This window comes from Mirounga angustirostris, unplaced genomic scaffold, assembly GCF_029215605.1.
Source record: "Mirounga angustirostris isolate CCGP_5_RB_7025 unplaced genomic scaffold, mMirAng1.0.hap1 SCAF_15, whole genome shotgun sequence".
Classification (NCBI taxonomy): domain Eukaryota; kingdom Metazoa; phylum Chordata; class Mammalia; order Carnivora; family Phocidae; genus Mirounga; species Mirounga angustirostris.
Window position 1 is genome coordinate 67,100,703 of NW_026991723.1, and position 6,812 is coordinate 67,107,514.

A 6,812-nucleotide genomic window follows, 5' to 3' on the forward strand; every position below is an offset into this window, starting at 1 on the left:
CGTGCTGACACACTGGGCGCTTTGCTACACACTTTCACTTGAGTTCCCATAGGATCCCCCACAGCCCTCTGCGGTAAGTGGTACGATCCCCATTTTGTAAACGATAAAACTTGGGCTCCTGAAGGGGTGATTTCCCCACATCACACACCAAGTAAAAGGACTGACTGAAACTCAACTCCCACTGCTTTATGCATTTAGAACCCAGCACCCCAATGGGGCAGGTACTTGGGGCTGGTTGGGAAAACTGTCCCTACGATACTTACCTTCTTCCCTAATTACCCCAGAGATATTTCAGTAGAAATGTAGAACAAGTGAAATTCCATGCCTTATACCAAGTTAAATAATAAGTGACTTGATAAAGGAATGAATGCATGGATGGATGAAGGGAGAGAATGAGATGTGATTAAAGTGCCTGGAATTGCGGTCGGCACATAGTAGACCCTCAATAAATATTTCCTTAATGAATCCGTAAAAGGGAAAGAAGAAATCAAAATATAAAGAATGGAAGAATTTCAGTGTGAGGTGCAGATATTTTAGGAAAACAATTTCCCAACCTGAAGCTCATAGATAAAGTTTATAGTCCTGTTGGAATTTGAAACGCTTCTTTTTGAATTATCGCTGAAAAGTTTACTGGCCCCAGAAGGTTATCAGTAGATACACAAAAAGTGGATGCAGTTAAGCCCTGGTCCACAATCCCCTTCCTATTGAATTACCTCTTATGGTGCTTCTTGGGTGTGATTTGTGCTGCTGGTTTTTATCAGTTGGAAAGGCCTTTCGTTTCATTCACTAAGTGTTAGTACATACTCTTTATGAAGCACTACGTAGGTTACAAAGTGCATAAGATATGGTCCTTGCTCCCAAGTGAGGAAGACATGAGATTTGGAGTCAAACGTCCTCAGTTTGAATCCCTGCTCTGGTGAGGGTGTGTACTTCTGCACATTATTTAACCTCAGCCATGTTCAGTTTTCCCATATGTAAAAAGGGGTATAAAACTACCTCACATATAGCAAGAAAATTTAATAATATATTAAAAAGGAGGGATTAATAAAAGGCAAATGCTATTAATTTAGCTTTATTCAGAGAGAACATGGGGAATGTTGTGCCAGGCACCAAACCTAGCTCTCTTTAGGGAAGGGGAACCAAAACCTTGAGACCTAAGAAGGATTTTGGACTGGAGACTGGCCAGGCAGCACGGAGCATGGAGGAGCAGAGCCTTACTGACCAGGAACAGTGTAGGAACTAGGTAAGTGCCTCTTAGGACTTGGGCCTTAGCTTTGGGCCACATTTCTATTGAGATATGGATATGTCACTTGAATCTGGTGGCTGCAGGAAGAAGGAGCATCTCAGAGGAGCTGAATCCCATGAGAACTCTAACTGTGCTCAGCGTGCCCCTTCCCTGCTCAGGTCAGCCTGAATTCATAGCAGCTAGCATTTGTTGAGTCTCTGCTGGATGTGAGACCCTAAGAATTCAGAGCAGGCCTGAAAAAAATGTAAAATTTGTAAACACAGAATGAGCTGAAGGTTTAAGAGGGCAGAAACCTAGCCCACAGGGACCTGAGAAATTCCCGAAGACGTAGCCTTTGGCTGAGATGTGAAGGATGGGGCTGATTTTGCCTAGGATAGGAAAACACAAAATGGGTTTACACCCTTTGACAAACAAGTAAACAAAAACAAGTAGAATTCCACTTTAGCCATACTAAATGCTTTCTTTGGTTTACTCAGAGAATTTAGAGGGAAAGGAAGAAAGCACGAGGAAATGCATGTTGGCCATCTTGGAAGCCAAGGGAATAGGTAAGGCTTTACGGCTTTGACCTGTTTACCAGCTCTGTGGCCTCGGTTTGTCCCCTTCTCTCTGTGCCTGTAGCCTTGTCTATAAAATAAGAACTCTCATACCTAACTGACAGCATTGTTGTAGGGATTAGAAGAGATGGTGAAGGTCAAGTATCCACTACCATCCATACCAAGAACTTGATAAACTCTGGAGAAATGGCAACTTTTTTCTCCTTCCCCACCAGATGGAAGGTCAGGGCTGAACTCCTTTATTGGCATTTAGCCACACAGCCTCTTTTAAAACAATAGGCCCAAGAAACACTTCCAGACATCCTCCTAGACTCAGAAATGCCTGCTTTCTCTTTATCTACAGAAAAACTTGTGCAAATGTCCACCCCTCGGGAACACAGCAACTGTGTTAATTAAGCATAACCCTATTCTGTCTGAAGATTATAATTACCCTTCTCTGTAGATGTCCTGCCTTGAGGATTCCTCTGCTCCAGGGCTAACCTGTCAGAGCCCGGCCTCCTTCGGGTGGAGATGCAGAAGGGCTGGGATCTCAGAATCTGTCCACAGAGGACAAACTCCGGTCCCCCTGGAAGGTTGTTGTAAATAATTAGTGTGCATCCTGTTTCTTTCCCTAGCCTCATGGTAGTTCCAAGGACAACAATACAGAGGAAAGCCACGTCTCTGAGGAATTTCCTGAATAATCCAAAATGCTCAAGTGTCAAGGAATTTCCCCACACAGCATCCAAGTCTAACCCATTCTTCATTTTGTCCCACTTCACACTTGAAAACACTGTAGCGGGTACACAGAAAATTTTAATTCCCAGTTGTTGTTGTTGTTGTTGTTGTTGTTTTTCTTTTCCAGAGTTAAGTCACTGGGGAAAACTGTCAAGGCTATAAAAAAGAAACAAGAGGTTTAAATTCCACCTAAACTCATCTCAGTAGCTTAATGTTCCTTTGGGGGAACCAGCAGCGTCATTGCAGGAGCTTAGAAGGAGAGCCAAGTGACTGGGATTCTAACCTGTGTCTACCTCTAAGCCGACAGGCAGCCTAAGCTAAGTCATGCCCCTTCTCCGAGTCTCCCTTTCCACACCTGTAAACTTAAAGGTTTGAGCTAGTCAACTTTTAGGTTCCCTTCCAATTATCAGTCACCTCTGAAATGTATTTGGAGTTTTGCTACTTGCCCCCAAAGCAGGGAGAGTTTTGAAACTAGAAGCCAATATTTCAGAAACCTCGGAAAAAGAAGGCCTGTAAGACACCAGCATTTGTTGAAATTCAAGTGCAAACACCAATCAAAATCTAACAACAAAGTCCAACTCAGGAAACTATGTACCTGAGAACAATGAAAGTATTATTTAGTTCTTTGCCAAAAGTTAAAACTAAATTTAACCTTTTTTTCCCTAAATTTATTGTATTTATTTGGCTGCGTGTTGAGTGGTTTTTTTAAAGGAAGCAAGCACATTTAATTAAAAGATAATACTGTGCCAATTTTTGTTAATTAGGGGAAACAATAAATGTGCTTACCTTTCTGCACATACATGTACATTATATAAGGAATGAGGACTTTCAGAACCAATAGCTAGGAAGAACTATGAGTATATTTATGAATTAACCTTTTTTTAAGCAAATAAAACTAGGAAATGGTTGAGTTGGTGTAGTGGACACTGTTGGTTCCTTATTGGTACCTGTCTGTCCCCAGCTGCTATGAGTACTCACTGCTAGTCGTTCACAGAAATTGCCCTCCACAGAATGAAAGCTGACTCTCCCAGGAGGTTATGTTCCCCTCCCTTGCAGCCAAAAACTGATTGATAAGGGGTTAAACTCTCTGGCACCACAGCTCAGGATGAGACCAACTCTGCGTGTGATTTACGCTCCAGAGTTCCCCTGGGATCAGGCCATGGCTACACTTTTCCTTAAGTCATGTCCTTATCTGACTAGTTGCCCTCCCCATCCTGCTTCCACATACACAATTCCTACACCATAGAATCTCTGCAAGGATACACAAAAAACTGGTAACAGTATTATTTCTATGAAGAGGAACTAGATGTTTGGATTTCTTTTCTTTCCATATTTAATATTGTAAATATGTGCATGTGTTATTCAATAAAACCAGTTGATTTTTTAAAAGTACCACTTAGTGTAGAAACTATAGAATATACAGGAAAATAAAAATCACTTAAAATCCCAATTCTAAAATATACCATTGTTTATATTTTGTTCTATTTCCTTTCGGTCCTCCTTCTATTTGAAGACTTTTTTTTTTTTTTTAATAAATGTGGGATCATGATGTACATGTAGAGTTATTTTCTGATTTTTGGAATCAATTTTATAGCCTAAGTATTTTCCCACATTAATACATTTTATCCTGGGGTGCCTGGGTGGCTCAGTGGTTAAGTATCTGCCTTCAGTTCAGGTCATGATCCCAGGATCCTGGGATCAAGCCCCGCATCGGGTACCCTGCTCTGCGGGGAGCCTGCTTCTCCCTCTCCCACTCCCTCTGCTTGCGTTCCCTCTCTGGCTGTGCCCTTCTCTGTCAAATAAATCAATAAAATCTTTTAAAAAAAAATACATTTTATCCTAAAATATCATCTGTAATGGCTATTTAGTTTTCCACTGTATAAACATACTATAATTTTAAAATCAGCTCCCTATTGATGGCCATTAAGATTGTTTCCTATATTTTGCTATTGTGTAATGCTGCTAGGTAGCTGTGAGTCTATTGTTTCCTTAGAATAGATTTCTAGATGTGGATTTATTGGTCAAAGAAAAGGGACATTTTTATTTATTTATTTATTTTTAGATTTTATTTATTTATTTGACAGAGAGCGACATAGCGAGAGAGGGAACACAAGCAGCAGGAGTGGGAGAGGGAGAAGCAGGCTTCCCGCGGAGCAGGGGGCCCAATGTGGGGCTCGATCCCAGGACCCTGAGATCATGACCTGAGCCGAAGGCAGACGCTTAACCGACTGAGCCACCCAGGCGTCTGAAAAGGGACATTTTTAAACTTATAATAATGAAATATTAAATTGTCCTCCTCAAGGTTTGTATCCATTTACAGTCCCCCCAGCAGTATATATGAGTATTAATGAGCCCTCACCAGCACTGAGAACAATGGACACTTGGCATTCTTGGGTTTATCACTGTCAAATTTCCAGTCCTCAGGAGCTTCCCAAAAGGTTCCTGACAGGTAGTAATTGGTAACTGGTTGAGATACAACTGGGAAGCTGTCAGGATTGGCTGAGGAGGTCACTTAGCACTCAATAAGTCTAGCTCAGGGCCGAGTCTGCAGTCACTTTAGCAGCTCTGCAGCAGGGCTCTGCTGACTTCATCCTGCAGTGTGGCCCCTTCTGACCACTGTGCCATCCATCAGCACATTACTGGGCAGCAGACGTCACTGGCACCCATCGTCATCCCTGAATTTCTGCACATTCAGGTAAGCTCATGGTTTGCTCTGTTTCAATAATGACATCATAATATAGTTTCAAGTTTATTTCTATGGCAGAATTTATTTATTTTTTGAGGGGGGAGGGGCAGAGGGAGAGAGAGAATCCTAAGCAGGCTCCACACCCAGTGCAGAGCCCAACACGGGGCTCTATCTCACAACCCTGAGATCATGACCTGAGCCAAAACTGAAAGTCAGACACTTAACTGACTGAGCCACCCAGGTGTCCCTATGGCGGAATTTATTTTAAAACTACTATCAGTTACTTTAGTCTAATAAGTATAGACTTTATTAAGGGTCTTACAGGGTTACTTAAATTTCTCAGTTATTCTTTAATGCATTTTCTAGAGGAGGTTATAAGCTATACTGATATTGATAATTTGGCATCCAAATTGTGGAGATATTCCTTACAGATGTCAAGGGGCTTCCAAATGAAATGGAATTCATTTATTTATTTATTTTTATTTTTATTTTTTTAAGATTTTATTTATTCATTTGAGAGAGAGAGAAAGATGCAGAGAGAGCACAAGCAGGGGGAGAGGCAGAGGGAGAGGGAGAGCAGACACCCTGCTGAGCTGGGAGCCGGACATGGGGCTCGATCCCTGACCTGGAGATTATGACCTGAGCCAAAGGCAGATGCTCAACCATCTGAGCCACTCAGGTGCCCCTTAATTGGAATTTAAATATTCAATTGCTTTCAGTGTGCACAGAACCCAGGACAGTAAGTGCTTCTAATGTCCCCATCCTATGTCCATTTCACACCACATGATCTGGATGCATTTGTGACCTTTATGAACAATCTTCTAATTAGCCTGATAAATGCACAGTCCCACAGTCTGGAAGTTCCAGGTTCCAGTGCAAGGTCTGGCCCTGAGTGGCTGGGAGTCCTCAGGCAACTCACTTCTCTGGGTTTCAAGTTCCTCCCCCTTTAAAGGATAAGTTTATTCTCAAATAGCAATTACCAACCTGATATCCTAGAACCTCACTGGAATCTTGAAAAGTAGTAATGAGTATTCACAAGGTAAAATACTTCCAATATTTTATTAGAAACCTAATATTATATAGATTTACATTTGACAGGATAACAAAGGGGGCCCTTTTCTTTGTTTGGGCTGTGATGATGCAGGAATCCTCACAACTCTTTGAGGAATGTATTATTGTTATGAATTTACAGATAAGGAAACTGAGGCACAGAGAGTTAAACAATTTGCTCAAAGTTGCACAGCTAGTTAGTGTTGGAAGGAAGATCAAACCCAGGTAATCTGATTCCAGAATCAGTAACAACACTGCTTACTGCTAATTCTAATTCTGTCATACTAATTAGGAGCTCTGATTGGCAGCAGTATTCTTTAATGAAAAAAAGAAAATTAAATATTATTAATTAATAATTAAATACAGTTTGGTATGTGAAAATTTTCCAGAACCTCAAGTATTCAGAAAAAAAGCACTTGATGTTTGAAATGAATGGAAATGTTCGACCAGCACTGAATTAGATAATACCCAAGATCCCTTCTGGTTCTAATGTCTCTGAGACTGAAGAGGAAATATGGACTTTAAAGAAAAACAACTCTGTAAAACATCACTCAGACTGGAG

The 6,812-nt window shown here is 41.2% G+C and overlaps 1 long non-coding RNA gene across 1 annotated transcript; it reads left to right on the forward strand.

The window, feature by feature from the left end:
• The first annotated feature begins 1,128 nt into the window (after positions 1–1,128).
• Positions 1,129–3,902, forward strand: LOC135362671 (uncharacterized). The gene is made up of 3 exons (XR_010407614.1): positions 1,129–1,243; positions 1,723–1,791; positions 2,415–3,902. It is a non-coding gene; the product is annotated as an uncharacterized LOC135362671 (long non-coding RNA).
• Positions 3,903–6,812: the final 2,910 nt, after the last annotated feature.